General features: G+C 44.4%; 1 long non-coding RNA gene across 2 annotated transcripts in view; it reads left to right on the top strand.

Annotated features, from left to right (window-relative positions):
* LOC139263839 (uncharacterized) overlaps positions 1 to 17,506 on the top strand; it is a 138,160-nt gene that overhangs the window by 18,524 nt on the left and 102,130 nt on the right. For both annotated transcript variants that reach the window (XR_011593222.1, XR_011593223.1), the window contains exons 2-3: positions 9,878 to 10,038; positions 10,203 to 10,295. This is a non-coding gene — a long non-coding RNA (uncharacterized lncRNA). The remainder of the gene's footprint in view (positions 1 to 9,877; positions 10,039 to 10,202; positions 10,296 to 17,506) is intronic.

Below are 17,506 nucleotides of genomic sequence, written 5' to 3'. Positions count from 1 at the left end.
TGGGACCAGTACAAACCGAATGGTCTGCACCTGGGCAGGACCGGAACCAATGTCCGAGGGGGAGTGTTTGCTAGTGCTGTTGGGGAGGAGTTAAACTAATGTGGCAGGGGGATGGGAACCAATGCAGGGAGACAGAGGAAAATAAAATGGAGTCAGAAGCAAAAGATAGAAAGGAGAATAGTAAAAGTGGAGGGCAGAGAAACCGAAGGCAAAAAATAAAAAGGGCCACATTACAGCAAAATTTTAAAGGGGCAAATTGTGTTAAAAAGACAAGCCTGAAGGCTCTGTGCCTCAATGCAAGGAGTATTCGGAATAAGGTTGACGAATTAACTGCGCAGATAGCAGTTAACGAGTATGATATAATTGGCATCACGGAGACATGGCTCCAGGGTGACCAAGGCTGGGAACTCAACATCCAAGGGTATTCAGCATTTAGGAAGGATAGACAGAAAGGAAAAGGAGGTGGGGTGACGTTGCTGGTTAAAGAGGAAATTAATGCGATAGTAAGGAGGGACATTGGCCTGGATGATGTGGAATCGATATGGGTGGAGCGGCGGAATACCAAAGGACAGAAAACGCTAGTGGGAGTTGTGTACAGACCACCAAACAATAGTAGTGAGGTATCAAACAAGAAATAAGGGATGTGTTCAATAAAGGTACAGCAGTTATCATGGGCGACTTTAATCTACATATTGATTGGGCTAACTAAACTGGTAACAATGCGGTGGAGGAGGATTTCCCGGAGTGTATTAGGGATGGTTTTCGAGACCAATATGTCGAGGAACCAACTAGAGAGCTGGCCACCCTAGACTGGGTGATGTGTAATGAGAAGGGACTAATTTGCAATCTTGTTGTGCGAGGCCCCTTGGGGAAGAGTGACCATAATATGGTAGAATTCTTTATTAAGATGGAGAGTGACACAGTTAATTCGGAAACTAGGGTCCTGAACTTAAGGAAAGGTAACTTTGATGGTATGAGGCGTGAATTGACTAGAATAGACTGGCAAAGGATACTTAAAGGGTTGACGGTGGATAGGCAATGGCAAACACTTAAAGATCACATGGATGAACTTCAGCAATTGTACATCCCTGTCTGCAGTAAAAATAAAATGGGGAAGGTGATTCAACCATGGCTAACAAGGGAAATCAAGGATAGTGTTGAAGCCAAGGAAGAGGCATATAATTTGGCTAAAAAAAGCAACAAACCTGAGGACTGGGAGAAATTTAGAACTCAACAGAGGAAGACTAAGGGTTTAATTAAGAGGGGGAAAATAGAATACGAAAGGAAGCTTGCAGGGAACATAAAAACTGACTGTAAAAGCTTCTATAAATATGTGAAGAGAAAAAGATTAGTGAAGGCAAACATAGGTCCCTTGCTATCGGATTCAGGTGAATTTATAATGGGGAACAAAGAAATGACAGATCAATTGAACAAATACTTTGGTTCTGTCTTCACGAAGGAAGACACAAATAACCTACCGAATGTACCAGGGGACAGTAGGTCTAGTGAGAAGGAGGAACTGAAGGATATCCTTATCGGGCAGGAAATTGTGTTAGGGAAATTGATGGGATTGAAGGTCGAGAAATCCCCGGGGCCTGATAGTCTGCATCCCAGAGTACTTAAGGAAGTGGCCCTAGAAATAGTGGATGCATTGGTGATCATTTTCCAACAGTTCTGGATTGACTCTGAATCAGTTCCTGTGGATTGGAGGGTAGTTAATGTAACACCACTTTTTTAAAAAGGAGGGAGACAGAAAACGGGTAATATAGACTGGTTGGCCTGACATCAGTAGTGGGGAAAATGTTGAAATCAATCATTAAGGATTAAATAGCAGTGCATTTGGACAGCAGTGACAGGATTGGACCAAGTCAGCATGGATTTATGAAAGGGAAATCATGCTTGACGAATCTTTTGGAATTTTTTGAGGATGTAACGAGCAGAGTGGACAAGGGAGAACCAGTGGATGTGGTGTATTTGGACTTTCAAAAGGCTTTTGACAAGGTCCCGCACAAGAGATTGTTGTGCAAATTCGAAGCACATGGTACTGGGGGTAATGTACTGAAGTGGATAGAGAACTAGTTGGCAGACAGGAAGCAGAGAGTCGGGATAAACGGGTCCTTTTCAGAATGGCAGGCAGTGATTAGTGGAGTGCCGCAGGGCTCAGTGCTGGGACCTCAGCTCTTTACAATATACATTAACGATTTAGATGAAGGAATTGAGTGTAATATCTCCAAGTTTGAAGATGAAACTAAACTAGGTGGCAGTGTGAGCTGTGAGGAGGACGCTAAGAAGCTGCAGGGTGAGTTGGACAGGTTAGGTGAGTGGGAAAATGCATGGCAGATGCAGTATAATGTGGATAAATGTGAGGTTATCCATTTTGGGGGCAAAAACACGAAGGCAGAATATTATCTGGATGGCGGCAGATTAGGAAAAGGTGAGGTGCAATGAGACCTGGGTGTCATGGTTCATCAGTCATTGAAAGTTGGCATACAGGTACAGCTGGCAGTGAAGAAGGCAAATGGTATTTTGGCCTTCATACCTAGGGGATTTGAGTATAGGAGCAGTGAGGTCTTACTACAGTTGTACAGGGCCTTAGTGAGGCCTCACCTGGAATATTGTGTTCAGTTTTTGTCTCCTAATCTGAGGAATGACGTTCTTGCTATTGAGGGAGTGCAGCGAAGGTTCACCAGACCTTCCAGGGATGGCTTGGCTGTCATATGAGAAGAGACTGGATCAACTGGGCCTTTATTCACTGGAGTTTCGAAGGATGAGAGGTGATCTCATAGAAACGTATAAGATTCTGACGGGACTGGACATTCGATGCAGGAAGAATGTTCCCGATGTTGGGGAAGTCCAGAACCAGGGGACATAGTCTTAGGATAAGGGGTAGGCCATTTAGGACTGAGATGAGGAGAAACTTCTTCACTCAGAGGTGTTAACCTGTGGAATTCCCTGCCGCAGAGAGATGATGGGGATCAAGGGGTAAGGAGAGAAAGCAGGAAAGCGGTACTGAGGGAATGATCAGCCATGATCTTATTGAATGGCGGTGCAGGCTCGAAGGGCCGAATGGCCTATTCCTGCACCTATTTTCTATGTTTCTATGTCAGGAAGTGGCGAGCTATGTCGCCGAGCTAAGACAACTTGCAGATCAATGTGAGTTTGATGGCTACCTGGAGCAAATTCTCAGAGACTTTTTTGTACTGGGCATTGGCTACGAGACCATCCTATGAAAACGTTTGACTGTAGAGACACCAACCCTCAGTAAGGCCATTGCGATAGCACAGGTGTTTATGTCCACCAGTGACAACACCAAACAAATCTCTCAGCACACAAGTGCTAGCAATGTTCATAAATTAACTGGAACTGTGTTTGCGAGCAGAAATGTACAGGGCAGAACGCACGAGTCTGCAACTGCCAGCAGGCCTCAGGTGACCCAGATGACTCACAGTCCCAACAAAGGATGAATGCAAGGCAATCCACACCTTGTTGGCATTGTGGAGGCTTACATTCAGCCTATTCATGCCGCTTCAAAGGGTATGTTTGCAAGAGCTGTGGAACAATGGTGCACCTCCAATGAGCTTGCAAACGAGCTGCAAGCTCTGCAAAACCTGCTAACCACCACATGGCAGAGGAAGATCGGTCCATGGTGGATCAAAGCAATTTTGAGCCTCAGAGAGAGGAGGCAGATGCTGAAGTACACAGGGTGCACACATTTTCGACGAAATATCCACTTATAATGCTAAAAGTAAAATTGAATGGTTACCCGTAGCCATGGAACTGGACACTGGCGCTAGCCAATCCATCATGAATAAAAAGATGTTTGAGAGACTGTGGTGCAACAAGGCATTCAGACCAGCCCTGAGCTCCATCCACATGAAACTGAGAACGTACACCAAAGAGCTTATCACTGTCCTGGGCAGCGCCATGGTCAAGGTCACCTACGAGGGCACGGTGCACGAACTGCCACTCTGGATTGTCCCAGTTGATGGCCCCACACTGCTTGGAAGGAGCTGGCTGGGCAAAATCCACTGGAACTGGGATGATATTCGAGCACAATCACATGTCGATGAGGCCTCATGTACCCAGGTTCTTATTAAATTTCCTTCCCTTTTTGATCCAGGCATTGCAAACTTTTCCAGGGCGAATTTCCTCTGCTGTCCCTAGTAAAAAACTGTATACTATATTGGAGCTGGGCCAGCATCCCCGCTGAAATGCAAGAGCTAATCAAGGTGTTCCAGCGGCGAAAGGACGAGCTGTCCATTCAGGCAGACTGCCTGTTGTGTGGTAACCGTGTAGTGCTAGCAAAAAAGGGCAGGGAGACGTTCATCTCGGATCTCCACAGCACACACCCGGGTATAGTAATGATGAAAGCGATAGCCAAATCCCACGTGTGGTGGCCCGGTATCGACTCTGACTTAGAGTCCTGTGTATGGCAATGCAGCGTGTGTGCTGAGTTGAGCAATGCTCCCAGAGAGGCACCACTAAGTTTGTGGTCCTGGCCCTCCAGACCATGGTCAAGGATCCATGTCGATTATGCAAGCCCATTTCTCGGTAAAATGTTCCTGGTGGTGGTGAATGCTTTTTCACAATAGATTGAATGTGAAATAATGTCAGGAAGCACCGCCAGCGCCACCATTGAAAGCCTGAGGACCATGTTTTCCACCCACGGCCTGCCTGATATACTGGTCAGTGACAACGGGCCATATTTCACCAGTGCCGAATTTAAAGAATTCATGATCCGCAATGGGATCAAACATGTCACCTCGGCCCTGTTTAAACCAGCCTCCAATGGGCAGGCAGAGTGGGCAGTACAAACAAGTCACAGAAGGCTCACTCCAAACCCGCCTGTCCCGAGTACTGCTCAGCTACCGCACGAGACCCCACTCACTCATAGGAGTTCCCCGGCTGAGCTACTCATGAAAAGGACACTTAAAACCAGACTCTCGCTGGTTCACCCCAACCTGCATGATCAGGTAGAGAGCAAGCGACAGCAACAAAATGTAAACGATGGTCTCGCCACTGTGTCACGAGAAATTGATCTGAATGACCCTGTTTATGTGCTAAACTATGGACATGGTCCCAAGTGGATTGCGGGCACGGTGATAACTAAAAAAGGGAATAGGTTGTTTGTAGTCAAACTTGACAATGGACAAATTTGCAGCAAGCACCTGGACCAAACAAGGCTGCGGTTCACAGACAGCCCTGAACAACCCAGAGTCGACACCACCTTTTTTGAGCCCACAACACACACCCAAAGGGTCAACGACACCATGCCGGACCAGGAAATTGAACCCATCATGCCCAACTGCCCAGCAAGGCCAGGCTCATGTGGTAGCCCTGCAGGGCCAACAACACGCCAGCCCAGCGAGGGCACAGCCAACACACTAGAACAGACATTTGTACCGAGACGGTCCACCAGGGAAAGAAAGGCTCCCGACCGCCTCACCTTGTAAATAGTTTTCACTTTGACTTTGTCGGGGGAGTGATGTTGTGTATCTGTAAAGCATGCACTCCCATGTTCCGCCACCAGGGAGCTCATCCCCTGAAGTCCCAAGGGATCCCAGTACTGTATATAAGCCAGCTCCTAAGGCCTGTTCCTCACTCTGGAGTGTCTTATTAAAGACTGAGGTCACTGTTACCTTAACCTCCCTGTGTGCAGCCTCATCTGTGTTAGGAACATAATACATACGAGTACTCTTCTAGTTGGCTAGCCAAATTTGAAAAGTGTCATGCCATCAGGCAATTGAAAGTATGTGGTGAAAACCCTCAGCAGATCATGAGGCAGCTGAGAATTTCTGGATGAGTTAGTCAAACTAATTCCTGACATCGGTAGTGGATAAAATGATGGAATCAATTATTAAGGATGTCATAGCAGTGCATTTGGAAAGAGGTGACATGATAGGTCCAAGTCAGCATGGATTTGTGAAAGGGAAATCATGCTTGACAAATCTTCTGGAATTTTTTGAGGATGTTTCCAGTAGAGTGGATAAGGGAGAACCAGTTGATGTGGTATATTTGGACTTTCAGAAGGCGTTCGACAAGGTCCCACACAAGAGATTGATGTGCAAAGTTAGAGCACATGGGATTGGGGGTAGTGTACTGACATGGATTGAGAACTGGTTATCAGACAGGAAGCAAAGAGTAGGAGTAAATGGGTACTTTTCAGAATGGCAGGCAGTGACTAGTGGGGTACCGCAAGGTTCTGTGCTGGGGCCCCAGCTGTTTACACTGTACATTAATGATTTAGATGAGGGGATTAAATGTAGTATCTCCAAATTTGCGGATGACACTAAGTTGGGTGGCAGTGTGAGCTGCGAGGAGGATGCTGTGAGGCTGCAGAGCGACTTGGATAGGTTAGGTGAGTGGGCAAATGCATGGCAGATGAAGTATAATGTGGATAAATGTGAGGTTATCCACTTTGGTGGTAAAAACAGAGAGACAGACTATTATCTGAATGGTGACAGATTAGGAAAAGGGGAGGTGCAAAGAGACCTGGGTGTCATGGTACATCAGTCATTGAAGGTTGGCATGCAGGTGCAGCAGGCGGTTAAGAAAGCAAATGGCATGTTGGCCTTCATAGCAAGGGGATTTGAGTACAGGGGCAGGGAGGTGTTGCTACAGTTGTACAGGGCATTGGTGAGGCCACACCTGGAGTATTGTGTAAGTTTTGGTCTCCTAACCTGAGGAAGGACATTCTTGCTATTGAGGGAGTGCAGCGAAGGTTCACCAGACTGATTCCCGGGATGGCGGGACTGACCTATCAAGAAAGACTGGATCAACTGGGCTTGTATTCACTGGAGTTCAGAAGAATGAGAGGGGACCTCATAGAAACATATAAAATTCTGACGGGGTTAGACAGGTTAGATGCAGGAAGAATGTTCCCAATGTTGGGGAAGTCCAGAACCAGGGGTCACAGTCTAAGGATAAGGGGTAAGCCATTTAGGACCGAGATGCGGAGGAACTTCTTCACCCAGAGAGTGGTGAACCTGTGGAATTCTCTACCACAGAAAGTTGTTGAGGCCAATTCACTAAATATATTCAAAAAGGAGTTAGATGAGGTCCTTACTGCTAGGGGGATCAAGGGGTATGGCGAGAAAGCAGGAATGGGGTACTGAAGTTGAATGTTCAGCCATGAACTCATTGAATGGCGGTGCAGGCTAGAAGGGCCGAATGGCCTACTCCTGCACCTATTTTCTATGTTTCTATGTCTATGTTTCTATGAAAACCTTTTTACTGAGCAAATGTGCAATGCCGACAAGCCAGCACTGTTTTGGCGCTATATACTGAGAAAGACATTCGTGACAGCAGAAGAATTGCAGCCAGCAGGTGTAAAAGACACCAGAAATAGATTGACTGTGCCTGCTGCTGCAAATGCGGCTGGGACACATAAGTGTATGCTTGTGGTCATCGGGAGAAGCCAGTGCCCAAGATCTTTCAAGGGTGTGAGAGTATTGCCAGTGCATTATTATGCCAATAAGAAAGCATGGGTAACCAGGACAATCTTTCTGAACTGCTTTGAGAAGCACTTTGTCCCCCAGCCATGTGCTCATTGCACAGAAGCTGGCCTTGAAGAAAACTGCAAAATATACTTGCTGCTCAATAATTGCTCAGCACACCCTGATGCTGAGTTTTTAGTCAAAGATAATGTTCATGGAATCTACTTACTTCCAAATGTTACATCACTGATACAGCCAATGGACCAAAGAATTTTGAGATTGATGAAGTGTCTCTACAAAAACGAATTTAGGGGGTGTTTGCTTAGTGCTGTGAACAGAGGCATGGGGATAAAAGCGTTCTCAAAAGGTTGCTCTGTGAAGGACACCATATGGGCAGCTGCGGATGTATGGAACTTGGTAACTGCAGACAACTTGGTCAATGCTTGGCATAACCTCTAGCCAGTAAGTATATTTAGTGAAGATGACGATGATGCTGATCATGATGATGTTGACTTTCAAGGCTTTCATGTGTCCAGGGAGAAGGAAATGATTGCTCAACTTTTAGAATACGCAAGAGGGCTGAATTGCGAAGCTACGCATGAATTTAATGAAGACGGTGTCGCAGAAGTCATGGACATCGACAACGATGCTCCCGTTGTGCATGCAGTGACAGATGGAGATTTATGGGCATGGTTTTGCATCCAGAAGAAAAGGATGAAAACAGTGAGGATGACGATGTTGAAGTTGATAATCAAGTCAAAAAAGTGCCCATTGACAAAACAATCAATCTTTGTCAAGAATTAATTAACGCCTAAGAGCAACAAAACTGCATAGTGAAGAGGAAATAATGCAGGTGTATAGAATTCAGGAAAAATTAATCAAAGAAAAGCCCAAATTATTTAAACAAGTAACATTAAGCATAATGTTTCAAAGGATGTTGCAGCAGAATACCCAAGACCTACAGCCTACAACTACACCAGCAATTTCCACATTTAATAATCCTATTGCTGGTCTATCATCAGACCCAGACATTATTGCTGAGCCCTCTACCTCAAGCACAACCTTCAGCCAATTGTAACTGTACCTATTTCTGTGCAGCTTACTTACGAAGTGGATCACAGGAAGGAAGATTATTCTTTATACATAACAGGATGAAGCCAAGCGTAGACAGCAGAAGGAGCACACAACAACCCAAGCACCCCACCCACCCGTCCCACCAACCACTGTCTGCCCACCTGTGACAGAGACTGTAGGTCCCGCATTGGACTCATCAATCACCTGAGAACTCATTTTTAATGTGGAAGCAAATCATTGTCGACTCCGAGGGACTGCCTAAGAAGAAGACGATTCTGTTTCATACCGGTTCCTGTACTTTGTTTGCCAAAGAAAAGTCTTAATTTACTGTTTTATATTTCATACCTGTACTGTTTAACAAATAAAAACCTTTATTTTACATTTTCATGCTTTGAGTACATTCCTTTTCATATTTGAAGATGGTAGCAAACTAGGTGGGACGGTGGTATCAGAAGAGACAGTCAGAAATTACAGATAAAATATACATCTAGGTAGATAATTGAAAGCTAAAATTTAATGCAGTAATAACAAATCTAGAGTGCTGCACATAAGAAAAAAAAGTAAGTGATGCCTGTATTCCATATATAGTGTAAAAATAGTGAAGGATAAAACCAAAAGATATCCAGGAATCTTAGACTCAATGCTCAGCATGTTCAACCAATGCAGAACAGCTACAGTCATTAAGCCAGACTATACTGCAAGAGATCGAAAATAAGTCAAAGTGAAATGTTATTACCTGTACAGAGTATCTCTTTAATTACAAGGGCATCCAGCGGTATTACAGGGTTTAAGACATCCATTTGTTTGTGTAGGCTTCTCAGAAGCATCTCCAATAAGGTGTCAGTGCAAAGCGATAAATCGGAAAATACAGGCCCTGTACATCGTACATAAAAGTCAGCCGGTCAAAGGGTTCCGAAATCTGGAAATACCCGAACCTCAGCCAGATTCGGGACGTCGGAAATACGTTCCGAAATCCAGAAATACCCGAAATCCGGAACGGCTTTGTTCCCGAGGTTTCCGGATTTGGGAGGTCGAACCTGTACTTCAAAATAATTCATTGTATGAAAGTGCTGCGGGATGTTTCTGAGAGGCATAATAAGGTGCTATATGCAATTTCTTTATTTCCTCAACTTTGCAGCATTATCAGCCAATCAATTTAAACCATCATCATGCAGCTGACTTCCAGCTGAACTAGTGAATAAACATTGGTAAATTGTAACAGTTAGGGGACATCATTCAGTTTTCGCCAATTTTATGGATAGAGATCTGATGTGGCAAAAATACATTCCATTTTTGGCAACAAAAACACATCTTTAACCTTTACCCTTCACCCTTTGTGTCCATGCTAACATGTACTTCTGTTGCAGGTGCCATCTTTCGGATGAGATGTTAAATCAAGGCCTGGCCTGATCACAGGTGGACGTAAAAGATCTCTTGGGACTATTTCAAAGAACAACAAGGGCATTCTCCCTGGTGTCCTGGCCAATATTTATCCCTCGGGCAACATCACTTAAAAAAAGATGGCCTGGTCAGTATTGCATTGTTGTTTGTGGAGCTTGCTGTGTGCAAATATTCTGCTTTGTTTCCTACATTACAACAGTGACTATACTTTAAGAGTACTTCCTTGGCTATAAAGAGCTTTGGGAAATCCTGAGGTTGTTACATAAATGCATGTCATTCTTTTTACTTTAGAAACACCACATTCCAGAATATTCCGGAACACCAGTGAGGAATGCACAGATGAGGCTGCACACAGGGAAGTTAAAGTAACCCAATTGTTAACAGGTCATTTTCCTTCCTCATTCCATCAATAATTAATTTTCAATGGCTGACTTAGCATAATGTAGCAGGTGGCAGTTATAATGTATGCACCTGTGAGTATGCTCACAGATTTGTAGAGCTGTTGCCATGGCCAAGGTGGCCATTAAAAGGTCCAGGCAGCGGGCGGTCGAAGGGGTGGCTCAGTCCAACTGCCTGCTTCTCTTCCGTGGCAATGTTCACACCAGGGTGTCCTTGGAGATGGAGCACGCGGTGTCCACCGGTACTCCCGCGGCCTTCCGCGAGAGGTGGGCGCCGGAGGGACTGGAGTGCATTATAAACCCCGGCAACCAAATTTTAATTTGATTTTATGTTTTAAAGTTTAATTTGTTTTAATTGCCGGTGTTTTTAGTGTCCCCCTCCCCTTTTATAGGGGGCACTTGTAAATTATGGTTTTAGAGCACAAAAGAAAAACACAAAAAAAACCTACAAAAATACAAAAAAACAAACAAAAAAAAAAGGGCCTTGTGAAATGTTTGTAGTGTCCCGCAGATTGGGGGGCACTTGATTTAATGTTGATATTGTTTATTCAAAAAGAGTTGTAGAGCTGTTGCCATGGCCAAGGTGGCCATTAAAAGGTCCAGGCAGCGGGCGGTCGAAGGGGTGGTTCAGTCCAACTGCCTGCTTCTCTTCCATGGCCATGTTCACACCAGGGTGTCCCTGGAGATGGAGCATGCGGTGTCCACTGGTATGCTCGCGGCCTTTCGCGAGAGGTGGGCGCCGAACGGACTGGAGTGCATCATCACCCCCGGCAAACAAATTTTAATTTGAACCATGTAATGTCCAAATTTTAATTTGTCTAATTGTGCCGGTTTTAGTGCCCCGCCCTTAACCATGGAGCACTTGAGTTATTTGAGATACTTGATTTACAGGTGCAACTTAAAATAGTTGTAGAGCTGTTGCCCTGGCCAAGGTGGCCATTAGAAGGTCCAAGCAGCGGGCGATCGAGGGGGTGGTTCAGCCCGACTGTCTGCCTCTCTTCCGTGGCTGTGATCATACCAAGGTGTCCGCCAGTATGCGCAAGGCTTTTCGCGAGAGGTGGCACTGGAGGGACTGGAGTGCATCATTTCAACAGGGAACAAAATTTTAATTTAATTTGATTTGTCAAGGTTCCCTTTAATGTTTATTAGTTAAGTTGTGGATTGTTGTGCCCTTACAAAAGGGGGCACTTGGCTTAAAGGTATATTAAAATAGTTGTAAAGCTGTTGCATTGTGAGTGGCTTAACCAGTCACGTTATGTTCACATGACTTAATAAAACCCCAGTCAGTTGGGTTTAGGTCATCCACAATGAGGTATGCAGTTGTGAGCCTAGTGGATGAACTGATAATGTGAGGTGTGATTGTTAAACCTTTGTTAATAAACCAACTAGTTCTTTATAGCAATGTGTTGCTATGAATTCTTAAGCAAAGAACCCATGAAGCAAATTCATTAGCAAACAAGGATGGGATTTCTTCATGAAGAAATGTTGGTGGAATTTCCTTTTCCGAGAAATTAAATGTAAGTGGAGCACAGCCCGGCATCGTGGTTCCTGAATGAGAGTCTGGCAGAAAAGAGGGCAGTTATAAGTGTCTGGAGTGTCCCCCACATCGGGGGGCACTCGATCTAATGTTTATGTTGTCTCTCAAAAGAGTTGAGAGTCTGGCAGTACCACTTTTTTTTGTGAGTAGTGAACAGTGTTGAACTGACAAAACGAGCTTGTAGAAAGCCATTTAGAGTCATTCAAAAGCAATTCACTTATTGAAAGTGATTAACAGTTATTAAGCTAAGCTAAGAAGGCAATATAGATGTGACAACGAGCTATGTCAGTAATTTGGGAGCTTTTGACAAGAATAAGGAATCATTTAGATCCTACAGAAAAAGATTGCAAATGATTTTTTAAAGCTAATGACATTAGTGAAGTCTCAGCAGGTGTGGCAATTAATCAATCAAGCAGTTCAGGAGAAGATGAAAGCTATTATGTCAGTCATGATTGGAGCAGATAATTATAAACGTTATATATAATTATATATTTTTAGTGAATTTGTTAACCCTGAGAAAGGTTACGTATGCTTCATTCTCAGACATACAACAGATATTGCAGAATCAGTCTGATCCACAGCCTTTAGAAATAGCGGAGAGCCATATGTTCGCAATGATAAACCAAAGGCCTGATGAAGTCATCAGTGAATACATTGTTGTGATAAGAAAATTATCTCTGCACTGCAATTCTGAAAGATTTCTTGGTAGGGCTCTTCGAGATAAATTTGTGTGTGGACTAACGGATGAATGCATAGAGTAAAAATTGTAAAGTATAGATGATCTCTCTTTTGAGAAAGCTTGCAAGATAGCTACCTCCATGGAGATGGCAGATAAAAATATTCAGGAATTTCACCCATTACCAGCACTAGTAGCAGTTTACAGCAGAAAGGCAGAAGAGGGTGAGCCCTAGTCGGAGGGAGAGTTATGAAACCAAGACGAATCAATGTCATCGGTGTAATGGCAGTGATACCGCACACAGCATTGGTTCAAGTGGGCAAGATGATACCAGTGCCAAGTAAGGGGAAACAATGCAGCCGCATATAAATCCAAGGTCAGGCCCAATGATAATCAACCACTTCATTGGGTAGAAACCGATCAGAACAGTAGGTTTTGGTGTATATGTAGTGAAGGGTAAGGCAATACATTACTTATGTCAGGATTTCAGAACATTAGTACTGATTAATAATCGATGGATTAATATGACAATAGATACAGCGGCTGATTGCTCAATAATGAGTTAGGATGTGTATTACAAGAATTTCAGGGGCATACCACTAAAGGCAAGCTCAGCGAAGCTCAAAACATATTCAGGGGAAAAACTGCAGATGCTTGGACAAATGGAATGTATAGTACAATACCAGGGGCAACAAGCAACAATACCTATTACTATAGTGAAATACGTCAATTGGCCAACATTTATGAGCAAAGATTGGCTAAGAGTGCTTAATTTGGTTTGGTACAGTGTCTGTAGTACAGAAATGGTTATGTCTCGGCTCGATACTCGGCTGGAGAAATATGCTAACATGTTTGAGAACTCATACAAGGGCATCAAGGGATACAATGCACAGAAACATAGAAACATAGAAAATAGGAGCAGTAGTAGGCCATTCGGCCCTTCGAGTCTGCATTGCCATTCAATATGATCATGGCTGATTCGCTATCTCTAATACAGTCTATTTAGGTTAGATGTCAAACCTATTTTCGATAGACCAAGGCCGGTACCATATGCATTAAAATTGCAGGTTGAGCAAAGGCTTGATAAGTTGGAGAAAAACAGAGTTTTAGTAAAGACTGATAGAAGTGACTGGCCCACCCTGTTAGTTGTAGTTCCGAAAGCAGACAAAATGATACGGGGATTATGGGGCCAATTTTCCACATGGCCGATTTTTGGCGCAGTTGTAGAGGTACGTCTGAATTTTTAGTGTCCGACTGCGCCAAAAAAAAAGTTGCAAGTTTCACCAGAATAAACTTTCAATTTGGAGCGGCGCAGATTGTCCTTAAGCTCTGTGGGTGGAGCTTAAGGTCTGCGCTGAAAAACTTAGGGTGCCACGGTAATAAGGGACATACTGCAGGGCTGAGGCTGCAAAGTGAAATCCATCTCTTAAGTTCAATAGACCCACCAGTTTGACCTTTGCATCTGAAGTCCAAATTCCAGGGAAAATCTGTCCATTACAGCAGAAGCCGGTTTTTATCATTCAAATTGTGGAAGAGTTGAAGAAACTTAAAGGGTACATGTTCTGAATGCTTCATTGTTCAAATGATCATTTATCATTTTACATTGTAGAGCACAGAAGGTGGTTAATCTCATTGCAATTATAGTCCAGCCAATTGCCTGCAAAACAAGACTCCTGTACGGGTTTAACTTGCTCTGGTCTAAGCCAAATTGGGAAGATTATATAGCATACACTTGAATGTATTTCACATAAACTCAAAGATACTCCAGTCCCCCAGAGTGCTGTATAACCAACAGTAATATACTGAGCATATTGTAATGCTATTAAGAAACATTGCAGTTCTCAAAAGGGATAAGAGTTTGCTCTCCAGGAAGTGGAGTCTTGGAGAATGAGGTGTTAAATGAATATTGACGCTGCTATCCCGGGCCGAAAGGTGCCCCCGCCCCCGGTACCACTGTTAACCCAGGCCGAATGGCCCCCCCACCCCTGGTGCCACTGCTAACCTGGGCCGAATGGCCCCCCACCCCAGCTGTTGGTGCCACTGCTATCCTGGGCCAAAAGGCCCCCCGCCCCAGGTGTCGTGTCTTCTCCCCTCCTTCCAAAACCTCAGCTCCGCTAAAACAATGGAATCTACTCTGTGCCGATTTTCTCTTCTCTGCTCCAATTTTCTTAAGTGCAGTTAAGGTTTTTCAGAACGGTGTACTGTGCCCTTTGGGAAAAAATCTTAGTTGGCCAAACTCGCTTAAATGGTCAGAAAGGGCGCTGCTGGCAGCTGGCATCCCCAGTGATGTCAAAAAATCGGGAACTAAAACAATCGGCCGTAAGTAGTTTAGGATGGCGCAGAAACCTTGGCGAAACTTGCAGATTTTAGTCCGCTCCAAAAAAAACAGCGGATGCCAAAAAAAGGGCGCAGAATGGTGGTGGAAACAGGGCCCTATAAAATTACCTTGAATTGAGCAGTTGATGATGAACAGTACCCTTTACCGGCATCACAGGACCTGCATGCAGAATTGGCAGGAGCCAAAGTCTTCACAAAACTGGATATCGCCCACGCCTATGTTCAACTCCATGTTGACAAGGACAGTCAACATACACAAGGGTTTCTATTCATACACTAAGTTTCTCTCTGGTATCAGGTCCTCACCAAAGATATTTCAGGCTATGGATCAGATCTTACATGGAATAAATCACTGTTTGTGCAATCAAGATGTATTGATAGCATCCGGCACAGAGAAGGAAAACTTGGAAATCTTAGAAGAAGTATTCAGACAGTTCAATGACCATAATCTGAAGCTGAAGAGGAGTAAATGTGTATTCATACAGTGTGAGATAGTATATCTAGGATTGCGGGTTGATGAAAATGGTCTAAGGAGAAAGTGCAAACCACTACGATGGCTCTGGAATCAAAAACCGTTACTGAATTATAATCCTTTTTAGGCATGGTCCAATATTATGCTTGTTTCCTTCCTGGACTAGCAACCATGCACACAACATTCCATTATTTATGAAAGAAAGGTTTGCATTGGATATGGAACAAAGGGCAACAGAATGCATATGACACATGCAAGCGACGCTTGAGCATTAGTGCTCTTCCTGGCCATTATAATCTGACTCATGAACTAAGACTAGCATGTGATGCCTTTGGGTATGGTGTGGGGGCAATGATCAGCCATGTTATGTATGATGGGCAGGAAAAACCGGTTGCCTTTGCATCGCAAATGCTCAACAAAATAAACAAAATTATGCCCAGATTGAAAAAGAGGCTTTGGTAATTATATCTGGTATTAAAAAGCTGCACCAGTTTCTTTTGGGATGCCAATTCATGCTCGTAACTGATCACAAACCATTACGAGCTATCAGGCCCAAAGGAGCAGCAATTCCATTTATGGCTGCTTTCAGGATGCAAAGGTGGGCTATTTTATTGTCTCAGTACAATTACAGAATCGAGTATCATAATTCGAAGCAGAATGCAGTGTTGGTTGCCCTTTCAAGGTTGCCTCATGAAGTTTCTGAAATTGGCCACCAACAGTCAATCTTTACTCTAAATGTCGTTGATTAAGACTTCTCAGTCACCGCCTCTGTTATTGCAGAGCACACACAGAAAGATGCCACGTTACAGCGGCCTATGAGCACACCCTGCGAGGGTGGTCTGACGATCATACGCATTTAGACGAGGGATAAAGCCCTTTTATCATCGTCGGCACAAATTATCATGTGAGCAGGGATGTTTAAAATGGGGCCTGAAACTAGTCATTCCCAGTGCACAATAGGCTAAAGGGCTGGATCTTCCGGTCTCTGGTGCTCTGTTTCTCACCACGGAGTGGCGGCAATGGCGGAGGTAAGGTCTTCTGGGCGGGTGATCAGCCCCACAGCAATTCTCGGGTCCGGTTTTGCGGCGGGGTTGAGCAGCACCACCCGGGAGAGCAGCACCCCTGGTTGCGACACCAGCATGAGTTTGAGCTCCTGCCCGACCCGTCCGCCTGGAAGCGCGCCTCACAATGACCGCCTGGGAAACTAAAGCGTTCCAACCATCCTGTCGGTGAAGAGGTGAGTAATGGACTCCTAAGGTAAGTGTGATTGTTTTTTCTTTTAAATTTTTTTTTTAGCGATTTGTATTGTGATGGCATGGGCAATGTTTTGGGAATGTTTTTGTATTTTGTTTTGTTTTCCTCACTCCCCAGACGTCTCTCAGAGTGCTCCGGGGCCGGCTCTTTAGCTTGGGAGTTTCCCATTCTACACCAAGAGAGGTGTGTACACCTCCCTGAGTGCTGCATCCCCATGACGCAGGGCTCGGTCGCCCAAACTTACTTATTGAGGCGCAAACTATTCCCGGCCGCTAACATTCCCACCCCACCACCATTATCGCCCCAAAAACATAAAAGCCTAAAATCCAGCCCATGACCTTGATGGAACTTCATGGTGAGCATACTGGCATCGTAAGCATGAAAGCGGTGGCCCGAAGTTTTGTTTATTGGCCTGGGTTGGATAAAGACAGAAGTATTAGTTAGCAAGTGTACTATCTGTCAAGACCGCAGGGCCATGTCAGCTAAAAGGCCGCTGCAAACATGGACTTGGCCAACAAAACCATGCAGTGATAATTTTCTGGTTCTAATTGATAGCCATTCGAAATGGTTGGAGGTAAGGCATATGGGGTCATCTACGACTACAGAGTGTACATTGGATGAATTATGGGATATTTCTGCATGCCATGGCCTGCTTGAAGAAATGGTATCAGATAATGGGCCGCAATTCCGGTCCAAGCAGTTTGCAAATTTTGCCAGACACAATGGTATCAAACGCATGTTGGTAGCTCCATCTCATCCTGCTTCAAATGGTGCAGCTGAAAGTTTGGTCAGGATTGTCAAGAGGGTTTTGCGGAAACAAGTTTTACAGACTGGATCATCGGTGAGCATGAAGCATAGATTAGTGAATTTTCTTTCCAAATACAGAACTACGCCCTATTCTACAACAGGATACACACCTGC

Source organism: Pristiophorus japonicus, chromosome 5 (assembly GCF_044704955.1).
Source record: "Pristiophorus japonicus isolate sPriJap1 chromosome 5, sPriJap1.hap1, whole genome shotgun sequence".
Taxonomy (NCBI): Eukaryota; Metazoa; Chordata; class Chondrichthyes; family Pristiophoridae; genus Pristiophorus; species Pristiophorus japonicus.
Note: the sequence above shows the minus strand (reverse complement) of the source record. Positions and strands in the feature narration are given on the sequence as shown.